The following is a 19,158-nucleotide window of genomic DNA, read 5'->3' as shown; positions in this document are numbered from 1 at the left end:
AAGAAACACTGCAATGAAGAAACACTGCAATGAAGAAACACTGCAATGAAGAAACACTGCAGTGAAGAAACACTGCAATGAAGAAACACTGTCATGAAGAAACACTGCAATGAAGAAACACTGCAATGAAGAAACACTGCAATGAAGAAATACTGCAATGAAGAAACACTGCAATGAAGAAACACTGTCATGAAGAAACACTGCAATGAAGAAACACTGCAATGAAGAAATACTGCAATGAAGAAACACTGTCATGAAGAAACACTGCAATGAAGAAACACTGCAATGAAGAAACACTGCAGTGAAGAAACACTGCAATGAAGAAATACTGTCATGAAGAATCACTGTCATGAAGAAACACTGTCATGAAGAAACACTGTCATGAAGAAACACTGCAATGAAGACACACTGTCATGAAGAAACACTGCAATGAAGAAACACTGCAATGAAGAAACACTGTCATGAAGAAACACTGCAATGAAGAAACACTGCAATGAAGAAACACTGTCATGAAGAAATACTGTCAAGAAGAAACACTGTCATGAAGAAACACTGCAATGAAGAAACACTGCAATGAAGAAACACTGCAATGAAGAAACACTGCAATGAAAAACACTGTCATGAAGAAACTCTGCAATGAAGAAATACTGTCATGAAGAATCACTGTCATGAAGAAACACTGTCATGAAGAAACACTGTCATGAAGAAACACTGCAATGAAGACACACTGTCATGAAGAAACACTGCAATGAAGAAACACTGTCAAGAAGAAACACTGTCATGAAGAAACACTGTCATGAAGAAACACTGCAATGAAGAAACACTGCAATGAAGAAACACTGCAGTGAAGAAACACTGCAATGAAGAAATACTGTCATGAAGAAACACTGTCATGAAGAAACACTGTCATGAAGAAACACTGCAATGAAGAAACACTGTCATGAAGAAACACTGCAATGAAGAAACACTGTCATGAAGAAACACTGCAATGAAGAAACACTGCAATGAAGAAACACTGTCATGAAGAAACACTGTCATGAAGAAACACTGTCATGAAGAAACACTGTCATGAAGAAACACTGCAATGAAGAAACACTGCAATGAAGAAACACTGTCATGAAGAAACACTGTCATGAAGAAACACTGCATTGAAGAAACACTGCAATGAAGAAACACTGCAGTGAAGAAACACTGCAATGTAGAAACACTGTCATGAAGAAACACTGCAATGAAGAAACACTGCAATGAAGAAACACTGTCATGAAGAAATACTGTCAAGAAGAAACACTGTCATGAAGAAACACTGCAATGAAGAAACACTGCAATGAAGAAACACTGTCATGAAGAAATACTGTCAAGAAGAAACACTGTCATGAAGAAACACTGCAATGAAGAAACACTGCAATGAAGAAACACTGCAATGAAGAAACACTGCAATGAAAAACACTGTCATGAAGAAACTCTGCAATGAAGAAACACTGTCATGAAGAAACACTGCAATGAAGAAACACTGCAATGAAGAAACACTGCAATGAAGAAACACTGCAGTGAAGAAACACTGCAATGAAGAAATACTGTCATGAAGAAACACTGTCATGAAGAAACACTGTCATGAAGAAACACTGTCATGAAGAAACACTGCAATGAAGAAACACTGTCATGAAGAAACACTGCAATGAAGAAACACTGCAATGAAGAAACACTGCAATGAAGAAACACTGCAGTGAAGAAACACTGCAATGAAGAAACACTGTCATGAAGAAACACTGCAATGAAGAAACACTGCAATGAAGAAACACTGCAATGAAGAAATACTGCAATGAAGAAACACTGCAATGAAGAAACACTGTCATGAAGAAACACTGCAATGAAGAAACACTGCAATGAAGAAATACTGCAATGAAGAAACACTGTCATGAAGAAACACTGCAATGAAGAAACACTGCAATGAAGAAACACTGCAGTGAAGAAACACTGCAATGAAGAAATACTGTCATGAAGAATCACTGTCATGAAGAAACACTGCAATGAAGACACACTGTCATGAAGAAACACTGCAATGAAGAAACACTGTCATGAAGAAACACTGTCATGAAGAAACACTGCAATGAAGACACACTGTCATGAAGAAACACTGCAATGAAGAAACACTGTCAAGAAGAAACACTGTCATGAAGAAACACTGTCATGAAGAAACACTGCAATGAAGAAACACTGCAATGAAGAAACACTGCAATGAAGAAACACTGTCATGAAGAAACACTGCAATGAAGAAACACTGCAATGAAGAAACACTGCAGTGAAGAAACACTGCAACTAAGAAATACTGTCATGAAGAAACACTGTCATGAAGAAACACTGCAATGAAGAAACACTGCAATGAAGAAACACTGCAGTGAAGAAACACTGCAATGAAGAAATACTGTCATGAAGAAACACTGTCATGAAGAAACACTGTCATGAAGAAACACTGCAATGAAGAAACACTGTCATGAAGAAACACTGCAATGAAGAAACACTGTCATGAAGAAACACTGCAATGAAGAAACACTGCAATGAAGAAACACTGTCATGAAGAAACACTGTCATGAAGAAACACTGTCATGAAGAAACACTGTCATGAAGAAACACTGCAATGAAGAAACACTGCAATGAAGAAACACTGTCATGAAGAAACACTGTCATGAAGAAACACTGCATTGAAGAAACACTGCAATGAAGAAACACTGCAGTGAAGAAACACTGCAATGTAGAAACACTGTCATGAAGAAACACTGCAATGAAGAAACACTGCAATGAAGAAACACTGTCATGAAGAAATACTGTCAAGAAGAAACACTGTCATGAAGAAACACTGCAATGAAGAAACACTGCAATGAAGAAACACTGTCATGAAGAAATACTGTCAAGAAGAAACACTGTCATGAAGAAACACTGCAATGAAGAAACACTGCAATGAAGAAACACTGCAATGAAGAAACACTGCAATGAAAAACACTGTCATGAAGAAACTCTGCAATGAAGAAACACTGTCATGAAGAAACACTGCAATGAAGAAACACTGCAATGAAGAAACACTGCAATGAAGAAACACTGCAATGAAGAAACACTGCAATGAAGAAACACTGCAGTGAAGAAACACTGCAATGAAGAAATACTGTCATGAAGAAACACTGTCATGAAGAAACACTGTCATGAAGAAACACTGCAATGAAGAAACACTGCAATGAAGAAATACTGCAATGAAGAAACACTGTCATGAAGAAACACTGCAATGAAGAAACACTGCAATGAAGAAACACTGCAGTGAAGAAACACTGCAATGAAGAAATACTGTCATGAAGAATCACTGTCATGAAGAAACACTGTCATGAAGAAACACTGTCATGAAGAAACACTGCAATGAAGACACACTGTCATGAAGAAACACTGCAATGAAGAAACACTGCAATGAAGAAACACTGTCATGAAGAAACACTGCAATGAAGAAACACTGCAATGAAGAAACACTGTCATGAAGAAATACTGTCAAGAAGAAACACTGTCATGAAGAAACACTGCAATGAAGAAACACTGCAATGAAGAAACACTGCAATGAAGAAACACTGCAATGAAAAACACTGTCATGAAGAAACTCTGCAATGAAGAAACACTGTCATGAAAAAACACTGCAATGAAGAAACACTGCAATGAAGAAACACTGCAATGAAGAAACACTGCAGTGAAGAAACACTGCAATGAAGAAATACTGTCATGAAGAAACACTGTCATGAAGAAACACTGTCATGAAGAAACACTGTCATGAAGAAACACTGCAATGAAGAAACACTGTCATGAAGAAACACTGCAATGAAGAAACACTGCAATGAAGAAACACTGCAATGAAGAAACACTGCAGTGAAGAAACACTGCAATGAAGAAACACTGTCATGAAGAAACACTGCAATGAAGAAACACTGCAATGAAGAAACACTGCAATGAAGAAATACTGCAATGAAGAAACACTGCAATGAAGAAACACTGTCATGAAGAAACACTGCAATGAAGAAACACTGCAATGAAGAAATACTGCAATGAAGAAACACTGTCATGAAGAAACACTGCAATGAAGAAACACTGCAATGAAGAAACACTGCAGTGAAGAAACACTGCAATGAAGAAATACTGTCATGAAGAATCACTGTCATGAAGAAACACTGTCATGAAGAAACACTGTCATGAAGAAACACTGCAATGAAGACACACTGTCATGAAGAAACACTGCAATGAAGAAACACTGTCAAGAAGAAACACTGTCATGAAGAAACACTGTCATGAAGAAACACTGCAATGAAGAAACACTGCAATGAAGAAACACTGCAATGAAAAAAAACACTGCAATGAAGAAACACTGCAATGAAGAAACACTGTCATGAAGAAACACTGCAATGAAGAAACACTGCAATGAAGAAACACTGCAGTGAAGAAACACTGCAACTAAGAAATACTGTCATGAAGAAACACTGTCATGAAGAAACACTGTCATGAAGAAACACTGTCATGAAGAAACACTGTCATGAAGAAACACTGCAATGAAGAAACACTGCAATGAAGAAACACTGTCATGAAGAAACACTGCAATGAAGAAACACTGCAATGAAGAAACACTGCAGTGAAGAAACACTGCAATGAAGAAATACTGTCATGAAGAAACACTGTCATGAAGAAACACTGTCATGAAGAAACACTGCAATGAAGAAACAGTGTCATGAAGAAACACTGCAATGAAGAAACAGTGTCATGAAGAAACACTGCAATGAAGAAACACTGCAATGAAGAAAAACTGCAATGAAGAAACACTGCAATGAAGAAACACTGCAATGAAGAAACCCTGTCATGAAGAAACACTGCAATGAAGAAACACTGCAATGAAGAAACACTGCAGTGAAGAAACACTGCAATGAAGAAATACTGTCATGAAGAATCACTGTCATGAAGAAACACTGTCATGAAGAAACACTGTCTTGAAGAAACACTGTCATGAAGAAACACTGCAATGAAAAAACACTGCAATGAAGAAACACTGCAATGAAGAAACACTGCAATGAAGAAACACTGTCATGAAGAAACACTGCCATGAAGAAACACTGCCATGAAGAAACACTGTCATGAAGAAACACTGTCATGAAGAAACACTGCAATGAAGAAACACTGCAATGAAGAAACACTGCAGTGAAGAAACACTGCAATGAAGAAATACTGTCATGAAGAAACACTGTCATGAAGAAACACTGTCATGAAGAAACACTGCAATGAAGAAACACTGTCATGAAGAAACACTGCCATGAAGAAACACTGCAATGAAGAAACACTGTCATGAAGAAACACTGTCATGAAGAAACACTGCCATGAAGAAACACTGCCATGAAGAAACACTGTCATGAAGAAACACTGTCATGAAGAAACACTGTCATGAAGAAACACTGTCATGAAGAAACACTGTCATGAAGAAACACTGTCATGAAGAAACACTGCCATGAAGAAACACTGCCATGAAGAAACACTGTCATGAAGAAACACTGTCATGAAGATACACTGTCATGAAGAAACACTGCCATGAAGATACACTGCCATGAAGAAACACTGCCATGAAGAAACACTGTCATGAAGAAACACTGCCATGAAGAAACACTGTCATGAAGAAACACTGCCATGAAGAAACACTGCCATGAAGAAACACTGCCATGAAGAAACACTGCCATGAAGAAACACTGCCATGAAGAAACACTGTCATGAAGAAACACTGCCATGAAGAAACACTGCCATGAAGAAACACTGCCATGAAGAAACACTGCAATGAAGAAACACTGTCATGAAGAAACACTGTCATGAAGAAACACTGTCATGAAGAAACACTGCCATGAAGAAACACTGCCATGAAGAAACACTGTCATGAAGAAACACTGTCATGAGACCTTGTGTTAGAACTGAAACAAATTAAAATGAGAGCGAACCTAAGCTAAACATGATCTGTTAAATTCTGGAGGCGGATTAGACAGCGACAGATTTAAGAGGAAGGCTAAAATAAAAAGTAGCATCCAGGATTGGCGAGAGGTTTTACAATAATATTAGTGTATGTCAGGACGTTTCCTTACTATCTATTGTTGTTGTTTTTTTAAATCTATATTACTGTCTCAAGAAGCATCAATGATTTCTCCTAAAGAATAGTTCTTATCGCACATCAGTAGATAATATCTTATGGGAAGTTTGTGAGCCGACAAATCTACAGAATCTACGGATGACCAAATCAGAATAGGGACCTTGAATATCAGAACCCAACGTGACCTACGTGAATGTAGGATAGTACATCGTCCTACCACAACAGAAAATATTGCATTTAAAAAACAGGCTCTGGACTGCAACCGCTTGGGGGGGGGGGGGGCGGGGAAGAGAAACTAGGAAACCAAAGCAAACATGGGGGAGATGAGTAGAAAAACTAAAGGGATGGTAAAGTATTGTTCGGCTCTATGTTCCAATGGAAGTGTAAAGCATTAAGTAAATGGACTGTCTACAGTCCTATGATAGTGTCAATTCTATATTGCTACATATATTTTTATCTATATTTCTATCTATATTTCTACCTAAATAAAATAAATTTGCTAGTTCTTTTTAGTGGCAGCTTATATTTTATCTAAATTTCTTGACCTTGCCACAAAACGCTGCATCAAGGGGGTACTTAAGGATCTTTCCATTAAGGCTTGAATCAGCAACAACGCTCCACAAAGAACTGAAGCTCCCAAAGGTATAAAGATTAGCTCTAAATGATGTCTGAAATAAACGAGAGAACATATATGTATAATCGACAAAGACAAACTCCGCTGCACTGACTATCAAAGTAGATCTAATGTTGATCTACTCTAAGGAACTTTATTGTTAGTGTTTGTTGGACGTATACATATAGCTACTTAAAAATTTTCTACTGGGAATATGTGTAGACATTTCACTTGGAATCTTCTGATTCAATTGATAAATTGGATATTACTAAATCAAGATCGAAAGCCTAAAGGTATCTTGAAATAAAACTTGAGCTGATTTGTTCCTAAAAGATTATTTCAATTTTGTGTGCGGCGAGGTACTACACACACTTACAAGATGTAGTTGGATAGTTATCTGGGGCTACATTGGAATATAGACCTAAACAACACCCATACATTTTGTATATCCATCACTATTAATCTTCAACGTATGGAATTAATAATTCAATCTACTATATATTTGCGAGTTACCACTGACTCATTGATCAAGAGATCTCTTAAACTGTTGTACTGATTCGCATAAAATTTCGTACAGTTTCTCTCTATACGCTTGCTAAGAACCAGTTTTGACAGATTCGCAACCTGACCACCAAAAAAAAACAACGAAAAAACGCAAGCTTTCTCTCAAACCTTTGTATTATATTTTCAGTATTTCCCAAAAATGCAGCAGTCTATGTATAAAGCATAAAAAGAAATACCACACACATTTCGTATTATTTAAGCAGTTCTTTCTTTTCCATGTTTAATATGCCTTACGTAATTTTCGCTTCCTTTCAGACGCAAGCTAAATAAAAACAAGGTTACAAAAGACAGTTTGTGTGGAAACACAAACTCAAAATCGGCCCCCGAAAAGGTCCATCCATGCAGGCTTCAATATTTTCAGAAAGAATGAAGAAAGAAGGTTAACAGATCTTGTGTAGTGCCCCAACGGTCCCGCAGATCAAAGAATAGGTGAAAGTGAATGTAAAGTTAGATGTGAACCTGGCCTAACTAGTTCCCCTTTTAGACCTTGTGGTCTATAGGACAGATGATGTAAAGTTCATCTGTTTTTGTGGCCTACGATTAGCGAGGGTGTCATGTAGCCAGCACAACGACCAACCGCCTATACTTTTCCCCAACTAATGTCAGGTACCCATTAGAGCTGAGTTGACTCAGAGGCGCCCAAAGATTCCAAAGTTGAAAATCCCAGTCTTCACCAGGATTTGAACCCGGACCCCCAGTTCGGAAGCCAAGCGCTTTACCGCTCAGCCACCGCGCCTCCCTTGGCCTAACTGATGTCTTATAATTGATAAAAAAAAATTTCCGCAATAAAAAAATGTTCATAAAAATGATGTTTATAAGATTACTATGCATTTTAAATTAGGTCTAACTTATAATGCATACTAATTAGCTTTTTTCTCTTTAAAAAACTGCTTGCATAACTGATTTTAAAAATTAGATTTTTCACTTTCAGAAAAAAAAAAGTAGCCGTTGCATCAGAACTTTGAATGGTCTAAAATATTGTCATGTCGGATTTTCAATATCTTTTCTAGTTTACGAGATCTAAACGGGACGGACGGACAGACGGACAGACGGTCAGACGGACAGACGGACAGACGGACAGACGGACAGACATTTCGCACAAAACTAATAGCGTCTTTTCCCCTTTAGGGGGCCGCTAATAAAATTTTAAAAAAGACGAAAGCATTTTTAATAGCATTTAAAAGTTCTAGAATCGTTTTATTGTTATCAAGTGATAAAAAACAAAAAAAAAGGCATATATATATATTAAACCTAGACTGGAAAATGCAGCAAATTCTAATCCGATCGTTATCTATGTAACTCTATTTCTGTAAGGGAAGTCGCCGTGAATCTGGGAAAATCGCTCTTCTGTCTTAGAAAAGTAATGATCGTTAGTTTTCAAAGTTTAGAAATAATGCAATCCTATTTTGCTGATTTCAAATGGGCTATTAATGACAGAACTAGATCTATATATTCACACAAATCTATGATATAGGCCTAAAGTCCATTTCCTGTTAGTTTCTATTGAGATTATGTTTGAATAATCCTAGATCTAAATAATTCAAGCATGTTCATTTAAATCATCTGATGATTTTAGCATGTACATTTAAATAGATTGATTACCTAGATCTTTATTAACTTTATAGATCAAGATTATGGATTTAAAAATTGCAAAATAGGTCTAGTAATTTTGAGACGACTGTACTCTCATTTACAACTAAACATTATAATGATTATTAGTATGATAGGCTACATAGGTTATGTTTGGAAAATAAAACACTACTTTACTCATAACCTCTTTACAAAACAGCGCCTTGTTTCAGCTTTTTGAAGTTGTTCACATTTGTCTGTAGTGTTAAGAGATCGGCTCGTCCAGTCTAGGTATAATATCTCTCTATCTATCTCTCTATCTATTTATCTATCTATCGATCTATCTCTCTCTCTCTCTCTCTCTCTCTCTCTATATATATATATATATATATATATATATATATATATATATATATATATATATATATATATATATATATATATATATATATATATATGGTGTATACTATAAAGTAAGTGGTTTAAACTATTTAAGGATGCTGTATAGGAAACAAAGATTCAAAAGCTGAAAAGTGTGTGGTGAAGGGTCGATCAATCGGAGGATGCTAAGACATTTAAGGGTTATCTTGGTAATAATAAAACGCCGAAAAATGCGAAGCGGGTGTTTGTATGTGTGTGGTTACAGTTGAAAAGCAAAATAGTTAAATATTAAGAAGCCGAAGAAATGTCAGAGACACAGACCTACATATCAGTAGGTAGGAATTATGGGTGGAGGGTGATACTAGAAATCACAAGCCAAAAGCATATGTGCTTATATGTGTAGTAGGTTGGGGGGGGGGCGTTGAATTTTATTATAAGAGTAACACTAATTCACAGGGTAAAAAGTTTGTTAAGGGGAATACTATGACAAGACTGCAAGTTTAATGAAGATGTTTCGGTGAATGTGTAAAGAGTGTATAGACCTCGCTTACAGTTTTACAGCTGTGCTGGGCCGTGCATTCTTTTGCGAGCTGAAAACACGACGGCTTTAAATGCGTGCTCTAACTGGCATAAAGGAAAGCACCTGTCAGCAAATAACTTTCAAATTAGACTGCTGCGTTACTCTTACAAAGTGGGCAGATACACATTTAGAACCAAAAGGAAGGCTGCACTGCAGACGACAAAATGAGTAGTTAAAACGACCACCGCAATGGTTGTGTCTGCATTGAATGTGACAATATGTGTAAGGTCTGCGTCTAGGTTTGTGTATCTACCTGAAATACTGCACTCTTCTAGATACTTGAAGACAAGCCTCATACAAGTCATCTGTGACTGTAGCCTACTAAGGCATTCAAATATATACAAGATCTAGATTTAGTTCTAGAACCAATGGTTTCATTTTAAGATTGATTAATTAATCACTGTTTGAACGCACCTTTTCACTGACTGAAGTTCTTTCCCTAGGTGTAAAGCCATTGACTGTAGTTCACTAAACCACGCTAAAGACATAGCGTTGAGAAACAGAGGCCAAAGTTCTGGTTGTAAATAAGGAACTAAACAACAGCGCTTCCTCGAAATCTACGGTGTCAGTGTGAATAGAGAAACAATGTATTGTGTTCTTCTTTTATACAGTAAATGTTTTCCCCAATCTAGATAAAACATTGTATTGTGTGGAAGTGCGCAAAATGTTTTGTGATGTACTCTTGATTAAGTATTGCAAGATGCCTAATAACCATTTTAATTAAAGTCGAGTATAAGTTCACTTCTCTTGTGTCCTGCCACCTCTCTCATGCTCTGCCAACTCTCTCGTGTCCTGACACATCTCTTAAATCCTACCACCTCTCTCATGCTCTGCCAACTTTCTCGTGTCCTGATACATCTCTTAAATCCTGCCACACATCTCATGCTCTGCCAACTCTCTCGTGTCCTGCCACATCTCTTAAATCCTACCACATCTCTTAAATCCTGCCACATCTCTTAAATCCTGTCACATCTCTCATGCTCTGCCAACTCTCTCGTGTCCTGACACATCTCTTAAATCCTACCACATCTCTTAAATCCTGCCACATCTCTTAAATCCTGTCACATCTCTCATGCTCTGCCAACTCTCTCGTGTCCTGACACATCTCTTAAATCCTAACACATCTCTCATGCTCTGCCAACTCTCTTAAATCCTGCAACATCTCTCATGCTCTGCCAACTCTCTCGTGTCCTGCCACATCTCTTAAATCCTGCCACATCTCTTAAATCCTGCCACATCTCTTAAATCCTGCCACATCTCTTAAATCCTGTCACATCTCTCATGCTCTGCCAACTCTCTCGTGTCCTGACACATCTCTTAAATCCTGACACATCTCTCATGCTCTGCCAACTCTCTTAAATCCTGCAACATCTCTCATGCTCTGCCAACTCTCTCGTGTCCTGCCACATCTCTTAAATCCTGCCACATCTCTTAAATCCTGCCACATCTCTCATGCTCTGCCAACTCTCTCGTGTCCTGACACATCTCTTAAATCCTGACACATCTCTCATGCTCTGCCAACTCTCTTAAATCCTGCAACATCTCTCATGCTCTGCCAACTCTCTCGTGTCCTGCCACATCTCTTAAATCCTGCCACATCTCTTAAATCCTGCCACATCTCTTAAATCCTGCAACATCTCTCATGCTCTGCCAACTCTCTCGTGTCCTGCCACATCTCTTAAATTCTGCCACATCTCTTAAATCCTGTCACATCTCTCATGCTCTGCCAACTCTCTCGTGTCCTGACACATCTCTTAAATCCTGACACATCTCTCATGCTCTGCCAACTCTCTTAAATCCTGCAACATCTCTCATGCTCTGCCAACTCTCTCGTGTCCTGCCACATCTCTTAAATCCTGCCACATCTCTTAAATCCTGCCACATCTCTTAAATCCTGCCACCTCTCACATGCTCTGCCAACTCTATCGTGTCCTGACACATCTCTTAAATCCTGCCACATCTCTTAAATCCTGCCACATCTCTTAAATCCTGCCACCTCTCACATGCTCTGCCAACTCTATCGTGTCCTGACACATCTCTTAAATCCTGCCACCTCTCTCATCCTCTACCAACTATCTCGTGTCCTGACACATCTCTTAAATCCTGCCACCTCTCTCATGCTCTGCCAACTTTCTCGTGTCCTGATACATCTCTTAAATCCTGCCACACCTCTCATGCTCTGCCAACTCTCTCGTGTCCTGCCACATCTCTTAAATTCTGCCACATCTCTTAAATCCTGTCACATCTCTCATGCTCTGCCAACTCTCTCGTGTCCTGACACATCTCTTAAATCCTGACACATCTCTCATGCTCTGCCAACTCTCTTAAATCCTGCAACATCTCTCATGCTCTGCCAACTCTCTTGTGTCCTGCCACATCTCTTAAATCCTGCCACATCTCTTAAATCCTGCCACCTCTCACATGCTCTGCCAACTCTATCGTGTCCTGACACATCTCTTAAATCCTGCCACCTCTCTCATCCTCTACCAACTATCTCGTGTCCTGACACATCTCTTAAACCCTTCGACCTCTCTCATCCCTCGTTGTTGTGACAGAGGGACACCCTGAACATTAGTTCTATTACAATTTGTGTGTGTGTCCTAAACACGACACTAAGACACAGTACCTAAACTTGGATATTCAATACTGCGGAAATTCATACAAAATGAGCCTAGTTTTTACTGCTTCCTCAACTTAGACGTAGGCCTATATTTATGTCTATAATATTCCTCACATACTTTTTATGAGTAATATAGGCCTAAATGTGAAGCCAAGGGCTGAAACAAATGAATGAGACATGACGAGGTAGGGCGGAGCTAGCTGGGGCATGTGACCATTGACTACCATGGTGGCAATTGCATACTGGCATGGGCGCTCGCAGGATTTTTTGCTGTCCCATTATTGTTTGATAGTCCGTGACATTTATTGGTTGTAGACCACGAGATTCACTTGTTTTCGGAGAATATGATCTTGCACGGGGAAATCAAGGGGCCACAGTTGCATTGTTTGAAAAATTATTTTTTTTTGAGAACTGACCACATGGTCAAGAGGCAGTCGACTCCATACACATTACAGAAGACAGAATAGAAAGCTTTACTAATTGTGTATTTGATATTTCTTGGGATTATAATTGATGTTCGTGAACCTGAGTCCATGTGATTTATGCAGTTTATTGATGGCTGAAGCTGCCAATATATTGTGAAACGTTTAGTTATCATAAATAAAATATCGTCTGCTACATAGTGTGTAGTTTATTTGAGTCTATATGTTGTGGTGATATTACTCAGTAACTATGGTAGACATACGCAACAACAAATTTGGCGTGAATAAAGATATTTAATTAATACACCATGAACATTCCAATAATACCAGAAGAGGTACTAGCATAATACAAAGAAACACGCTCATTCAGACAAAGTGACTTTACAGGTGCAAGTTGCCACCTATGGGTCAAAGTCGTAGCTTCAACTTTTTATTACAGACGATATGAAAGAAAAGAAATGGTGCCCACCCCGTCCCCATTCCTATACGATAGTAAGTTCACTGTAAATACGTGTTTCATTGTTTCATGACATTAAAAAAAAATATCTGAACAAACTATTTACTGTACAATTTGGTAAGTTGATCCGTACAGCTCGTTCATCCCGACCTTCCATCAAACAAACAAAAAATGCTAACGCTGCCAAAACTGTCAATAGCTTTCCTTTATTACTGAAGAGCTTCTCGTCCCGATGGACAAGCCAGCGATGAACGTTTATCTGGCAGTTCTGATATTCTTCTTTATGTTCTAGCATCGTTTCAGGATGTAGACAAAACAGGTTGAACTGAGACATTATCATTGCTTGAAAAGCGAGAAGAAACTAACGAATCAAGACACGAAATATAAAGTCACGTGTTCTGTAATAATCCCAAAATCCAAACATGTGTTTTTGCTCGATTTGTCTGTCGACTGCGAATGGTCGGCAGCACCAACTCAATACCACGTTTGTTTGCCAGCAGCCTCGCCTTCCTCAAGATGCCATCCATGAAGTCTTCCTCAGCATGTTCAAGTTGGTTTTTGTTTACGTCATTAACGTGACTGCTGATGTGCTGTTGAGCGGCCACTTATGCTAAGATGGACTGACTCCGACATCAAGGGAACTGGTTCAAGAACGGATGAATAGTTGACGACAATTAAAAGATAATCACATGAGAAGCAGGCACTGATTACACATAAGCAGTTTGTCTGGTTTCACTTACAGCCGCTATTTTAAAATATACCTAACAGTCAAAGATCTTCTCGAAGTTGTGACTGAAAGCGCGAATGAATTCGTATTTCTCAGTCTATCATGTCTCACACAAACGAGGTAAATTTAGCACCCAACGCTTGACACCAACAGCATTAGGGTTAAAAAAATAATATCATATTCTATTATGTGCAAATGAAAACAATTCGTCACGACTAAAGTGCTATAGAATATTGAAATGCAAGCCTGTAATAAAGTGTAAATGGTCGGACATGAACTACAGTCTACAGATTAGCCTATTATAGTCTATTAAATAATAGCTTATGGCCTACTTATTAACTTTATTTCAGTGGAAGTAGTTAAATTATAAGAAATCTAAATCAGAAGTCTGGTATAGTCCTAGATGTCTATATTGTAACGATTCTCAATATCCTGGCTCTCTGAAAACTGCACCACAGACTACCAACTGAAAGAACTTGACAACTCGTCACCAAAATAACGTAACAATTTAATGTTCATTAAATCACATCCAATACTATATCATTGGCAACATTCAACATTGACTGTACAAATGTTTCACCGTTGATAACCTACCGCCTTATTAACTCTTGTACTGCTGTATCAAATTCCATTGGCCTCGCCGCTTCGTCCAGGAGTTGAACTGGCTTCAACTGTTCCGGAGTAGCTTCGCCTTTTTCGTCTGGCATTTTGTGGCTAATACGTCTTTCCCATTCTGCGCTAATCACCAAATCTGAGAAAATGCATTCTGTAAAGGTAACACTTGCTTCAGCGATGTTTTTAATCTTATCCGTAGAAGTCTCTAATTTACAATCTCTTGTCTTTGAAGGTAGACTTACGCGTTAATAGGCCTACAGGGGCCTAAAGCCCAAGGTAGAAGAAAAAATGAAGACTGCATAGTACCGGTAACTAACAATACGCCTGCTTCAGATCTAGTAGAAGAGTTTTCATTTGTTCTAGTCAATATCTCGAGTTTCTATAATTTTTGAATATGAATCCATAACTATCTTGAAGACCAATTTCAGTTCTTTTGTTGAGGACGTCCTAGCGGTGTGTTGAAGTCGATAAAAAGATGTGCAAACGGTCCAATGTAGCCTACCGAAAAAAATGTTACTGCATAGATTTCCTAACCCTAGCCTGAATTTCAGCCAAACTCAGAGAATGGTTCGAGCAGATAAAGAATTAAGATGATGTCAATGAAAGACTACAGAATTTGTACCCCGTCATTATCCGTGACAACGTAACCTCAACATTTGGAACAATTGATTCAGTTTAGTGATGTCAGATGAACTGTCAAAAAAAAATAATCGAAAAATATTTGTTTCATTATCACCCAATATTACAATAGGTTCGTTTTGTATTTGTGGAGACATGTACGTATTAGGTTTGGAACTAAGCTTAGTTCGCAGCACATGTTTTCTCAGGAGTGGATCATACTTGAATAGCAATTGTATAAACCCCTATAAGTGACCTAGATTTTATCTTTGTCATTCTTCTTCAACTTTTTCGCGATGCCCATTAAGTGACAGATTCTGCTATTTTAGAGTCCAGGGCATCTATTTATAAGCTCTAGATCTAGATGAAACTAGCGTAATGAACAATGGAGTAACAAAATGTGCCCCAGAAGAAAGTGATCGAGTACTATTGCCTTCAGAGATTTAAACCAATCAACTAAACTTGCACTCGCACAAGGCTAGCTACGCCACTGCCGATATCTACCTGCCAGGTGTTCTCTATGATAGTGAGGGCGACCTTTCTCTGATACGCCATATATCCTCCATGAAGCTTGCTAATGCATGGCAACTATCACGGCCGGCCTATATGTTAATTGGAGACCCCAGGCGAAGTGAGTTTGGTGGCCCCAAATGAAATAGAAAAAAAAAAAGCGAGGAATAAAATAAAATAAAATTATGCAATTTATTAAAAACCTTGTGTAACTCCAACAATAACATTGGGCGCAAGGTTCACTATTTCTTCTCTAAAAACAATTGTTTTGAACTCTGTGCAAGGCCCTAGGCGGCCGCCTAATACGTCTGTGCCTATAAGGCTCCAGCACCCATATGCGAATTAGGGGTAATTGCTTTCAATGGTATAAGTACATTCTAAAAAGAAACGGAATTACGCCCTCCTCCCCCTCCCCCCCCCCCAAAAAAAAAGCTCGCTCATATCTAGATCCAATAGTATCAAAAAGCTTGATCATATTCAAACTTAGCATACATATATAGGCATTGTAAAATCCTACATACACTCGTAGATCCACGGGTCATATAGATCTAGATCTATTCATCGTTAATGTTTATTAAATTTCCATTACAACAAAAAAAGTGAGAACCTATTTAAATTTCATTAAAATGTAGATATAAAGATCAATATGATTAGTACAAGTTACTAGCTTGAAAGTGCTTCATTGACTAAGAAAGCAACTTTGCGAAATAACAATTTCAGTTTCAGGAACTAATTTTTTTTAAAGTTTCCGCCATCTTGAATTTTTTATCCGGACATTTTTGATACGTTGAAAGAAACAACTAAATGGATCTAACACGCAAATAATGATAGTCTTTTAGCCAACTATTAACATATCCTTCAATGTTAAAGGTAACAAAAATAGATTTATGTTTATATTTGTCAGAAATCTACATATAAAGTGTATAATAGTAGCATATACAGCATCAAGCGTCCGTCTCCGAGCAACACACAGTTGCAGAGGGCGCTTAGTTAGACGTTTACAATGAGGGCGCTTGAAGCATAGACTGTAGACACCCCTAGCGGTGGTACTAATTCGTTTCCCAAATAAATAGATCTGAAATTGGTTTCAATCAATTAGAGTAGCTCCTGCGAGAAGTAGCTAGATTGGACCCATTGACTATTAAAAGACCCACACCTTTTTTTGCATTTCCTTAGATGTACAAGAATAAGATAATGTCCACCATATTGACCCAATTTTGCAAACTGATTTTCGACATCATGTCTATGACCTATGATCAGCACAACAATTTCCTCATTCCCATCCCACTCAATCACTCAACATTAAATTTTATTTCTAATTAACTTAAGTCTTAGGCTTAGGAGATCTTAATTCTTGTTATAATGATATAAATCTAGTCATAATAAATAATAAGAAAATAGACAATAGAGTGAATAGAATAGACTAATCCGAATCCGATTGGAGATCTAATCTTAATCTACTTATCTAGTCTTCTATATAATATCTAATAATAAGACTATAGAATAGATAGTATCTAGATCTAGACTCTAGATCTAGATATTAGATTTTAAAGATTGGAATCTAGATCTATACTGAATACTCTAGAGTCTAGAGAGACAGTGTCTTGACCAAGTCTTACTTAGATATAGAATCTAGATCTAGTTACTAGACTCTACTAGTCTCTAGTACTCTAGACCTAGATAAATAAGATCTAATTTAAATAAATTTATAAATGCTGAGATTTAGATCAATCTAAAATCTAGATCTATTAATAATTATAAATCTATACATACTATATTATAGACATAGATCTATATATATATGTACTAGTATGCCATGACATGTTTTTGATTGCATGATCATCTACCTAGAAAAAAATGCCAATCATTTTTAGCTGCATCGCTTTTGATGACCTCAATTTAATAAACACTTCTTGAAATGTCTATGGAACATCTTAAACTTTGACTTTTAAAAATGGATGTCATGAAGATTTGGAAGTTTACATGCTTTAGCAAATGTTCTTTGCCATAAATTACCATTTTAATCGGTCTGTAACGATTCAATGCCCTTTTTCCTCATAGAAAGCAGAGTAGATATTTTTAATTTCATCCAGTTTTGCCAAAGTTGAAGTTTCAATTGGACGAACGGATATTTTCAAACAAATCGAGGCTCAATGTATTTGATACTTACAATGAAACATTTAATTATTCAAGGTGACAAAGAGGTCTTCCAGGTCGGCTATTTTCTGTATTTTTGCTTTCTGGTTAAAAAAAAATACTTCGTGAAGATTACAATAAAAAAAAATTTAGAACTTTGCATCTCGACAACTACGTCACATCAGTGTGAAATAGCAGAACACGTTGACCGCATCAAACTCAGTACAAAGTTGTAACTATCAATGGAAAAAACATGTCTACCTTTAAACAATGACGCTACTCTCATATCTCTCTTCTTCAATATGTCACCCTCACTTTTTTTATTAAATAAAAGTTCAACATCATTTCATAATTTATATAAGAATAAAACCAATATGAGTAATAATGTTCCTTTGTTTTGTATTCACAAATGAAAATGTATACGAACTATGGTACTAATATTCTTGTTAGAAATGACAAATAAAAAAGTTGACGATACATAGACTAAACACATTAAATTATGATGGTCTTAGGCGACCCCTGACAGATGGTCATTCGACCCCCGAAGGGGTTGAGAACCCCTGCTATATATCATACTAGAATATATTTAATATATTATATATATATGACACTTAGAATCTAAATCTCGTCAAATTATCTAGAGTTTATTTAAAGATCAGTTTAGCCCAGTGGTTCCCAAACTTTTTTGTCTTTTTTTTTGTTTTTCCGTAGACCCCCTGCTTAAGTTATATTGAAATTTTTAAAATTCATAAATTTCAATTAAATTAAAACACATTTTGTTTAAATAATTTCTAACCAGTGACACGAGGAGTGAAAAAGTAATTTAAAACTATATTTTAAGTTGAATTTATTTTTAAAAATAATTTTATTAACAAAATTAAAATTTGAACTCATTATATATAACAGTTAATACGTAAAGCATACAATCACTAAACACATTGGAAACTTTGTTTTCAAAGGTTTGCAAGCTCACCATTCGCTACGGAGATTATTTCTCATATAGGCCTGAGATTATTTTTCATATAGGCCTAGGGATTGTTGTTTTATGAAGTAGTTTTTAAAAACATTAATATATTAATGTGCCTTAAGTATCATATATTTAAAGTTTTCACAAAGAGCAGAATAAAAAAATACATCATCACCAGACAAGGTTGACTCAGCCAGCTGTATAGAGAAATATGTTGTTTGCAGAAATATGTCATTTGCA

At 37.1% G+C, this 19,158-nt stretch overlaps 2 protein-coding genes across 4 annotated transcripts in view; one reads left to right on the top strand and one right to left on the bottom strand.

Annotated features, from left to right (window-relative positions):
- Positions 1–12,406, bottom strand: part of LOC106079261 (uncharacterized) — a 37,727-nt gene extending 25,321 nt beyond the window's left edge. Inside the window, exons 1-2 of one of the 2 annotated variants that reach the window (XR_008779085.1) lie at positions 10,261–12,406; positions 6,685–6,807 (exon numbers count right to left, since the gene is read on the bottom strand). The gene's annotated coding sequence lies outside the window, so the exon portion shown is untranslated. The remainder of the gene's footprint in view (positions 1–6,684; positions 6,808–10,260) is intronic. The other variant, XR_008779084.1, reaches the window with a different exon arrangement.
- Positions 12,407–16,532: 4,126 nt separating this feature from the next.
- The window catches only part of LOC106070345 (zinc finger protein 236-like), a 29,132-nt gene continuing 26,506 nt past the window's right edge, over positions 16,533–19,158 (top strand). Inside the window, exon 1 of one of the 2 annotated variants that reach the window (XM_056035595.1) lies at positions 16,533–16,685. The gene's annotated coding sequence lies outside the window, so the exon portion shown is untranslated. Of the gene's footprint in view, positions 16,686–17,523; positions 18,029–19,158 lie in introns of those variants that run through there. The other variant, XM_056035596.1, reaches the window with a different exon arrangement.

The sequence above is a fragment of the Biomphalaria glabrata genome, chromosome 7, assembly GCF_947242115.1.
Source record: "Biomphalaria glabrata chromosome 7, xgBioGlab47.1, whole genome shotgun sequence".
Classification (NCBI taxonomy): Eukaryota; Metazoa; Mollusca; class Gastropoda; family Planorbidae; genus Biomphalaria; species Biomphalaria glabrata.
The sequence above is the reverse complement of the archived record's forward strand: the minus strand, read 5'-3'. Positions and strand labels throughout refer to the sequence as shown.